The sequence below is a fragment of the Periplaneta americana genome, unplaced genomic scaffold (assembly GCF_040183065.1).
Source record: "Periplaneta americana isolate PAMFEO1 unplaced genomic scaffold, P.americana_PAMFEO1_priV1 scaffold_24, whole genome shotgun sequence".
In the NCBI taxonomy this organism is placed as follows: domain Eukaryota; kingdom Metazoa; phylum Arthropoda; class Insecta; order Blattodea; family Blattidae; genus Periplaneta; species Periplaneta americana.
This window is the reverse complement of record NW_027185505.1, coordinates 1,542,741-1,544,394: the sequence shown is the minus strand read 5'-3', so window position 1 is coordinate 1,544,394 and position 1,654 is coordinate 1,542,741. Positions and strand designations below refer to the sequence as shown.

Genomic DNA, 1,654 nt, shown 5'->3' with positions numbered 1-1,654 from the left:
AAGAAGGCCGGCAAGGCCCAGAAGAATATTTCGAAGGGCGATAAGAAGAAGAAGCGCAAGAGGAAGGAGAGCTACGCCATTTACATCTACAAGGTTCTGAAACAAGTTCACCCAGACACGGGAATCAGTTCAAAGGCTATGAGCATCATGAACAGCTTCGTTAACGACATCTTCGAGCGCATCGCCGCGGAAGCTTCGCGGCTCGCGCATTACAACAAGCGGTCGACCATCACCAGTCGGGAGATCCAGACAGCCGTCCGTCTCCTGCTACCCGGTGAGCTGGCCAAGCACGCCGTCAGTGAAGGGACCAAGGCCGTCACAAAATACACTAGTTCCAAGTAAGCGGGAGTGCTTGCTAGGGAATCAGCAACCGGCCCTTTTAAGGGCCACAAGTTATTCATAACAGAGTAGATGAATGAAGAACAACAGCGGTTCCCACCGAGTGAAAATTTAAATAATCACCCCGATAACACTTCTAGGATAGATAATACATTATAGGCAGTCCATGGGAGACTTGGATCCACGAGGCAAATTCGTTTCCTTAATAGTTTCGTACGACTTATATGAGAGCGCGGTGTCATTCCTACTCACTTGGCAGCATTAATTGTTGAGGGAAAACAACTTAGAAGGTAACTTGTCGACCGCGGGCATAATCCTTCCGCAGGCCACTACTGAGAATCTGTGGACATACGGGTAATCTATCTTTATTGAAACTCGGGTTCATAACATACGACTGATACTTTATATATCTGTCACGTAATCCATCAAGAGACAAATGTCCCCCCCCCCCCTAGTCAGTAGCGAGCTTCAGTCCATTCGTAGTAGCCGCCGGTGCAAGAAGTGAATTGAAGTTTGTGTGAAGTTCCGTAGTATGGCATGAAAATGATGTCGAAAATCCGACTACAGTTCCACAACCATGTGGTTGAAAGGAGGCTCCGCTGTTGAACAACAATCCACCTGTGGCTTAACTTAGAATGCCGACTAGCTGTTTTATTAATCCCGTGTCAATCCAGCAGTGTGTGACGTTGAAACGTAACCAAACTGCCGTTGATAGATAGATTTATCATCTATCCCAATGACATCCAACGAGCTTGGTAATTTAGGTACAGAGTCTAAGCAGGCAGTTTACGTGTGTGTGTGAGCGAGTGCAGGTTTTATCGAGTGCACCCCAATCCCATCGTCCTCAAGTGCCTACAGATTACGCAGTTTCATCGGCAACGGCCATACCATGTTGAAAATACCGGTTCTCGTCCGATCACCGAAGTCAAGCAACATTGGGCGTGGTCAGTACTTGGATGGGTGACCGCTTGGGAACACCACGTGCCGTTGGCGATTTTTTTTTTTACGTCACTATTTCCAGCGTGTTCTAATAAGACTTATGGGATATTATGTTCCCTTCCCTATTCCAGCTATAGCTTGGATGATGACGCCGCTGCATAATTGTAGAGTAATTGATAATTCTTAAGTACTTGCAGCTCCGTATTGAAACTTATGACTGGTAGCATATTCATATGAGACGGTTCACTTCTCTGCGTTTTCTCGAAGAAGGGAATATGTATTCAGGGGATTGTGAACGTACCTCGCGCTCTCCCTAGAAGTTAGAGACATTTTAGGTAAAGAATGTAATATACTGTACATATATGGCTAATTAAAA

At 45.9% G+C, this 1,654-nt stretch overlaps 1 non-coding gene across 1 annotated transcript; it reads left to right on the top strand.

Moving 5' to 3' along the window:
- Window positions 1-1,213: 1,213 nt before the first annotated feature.
- On the top strand, window positions 1,214-1,332 carry LOC138693894 (5S ribosomal RNA). Its single transcript, XR_011330580.1, has one exon. It is a non-coding gene; the product is annotated as a 5S ribosomal RNA (ribosomal RNA).
- The last annotated feature ends 322 nt before the right edge of the window (window positions 1,333-1,654 follow it).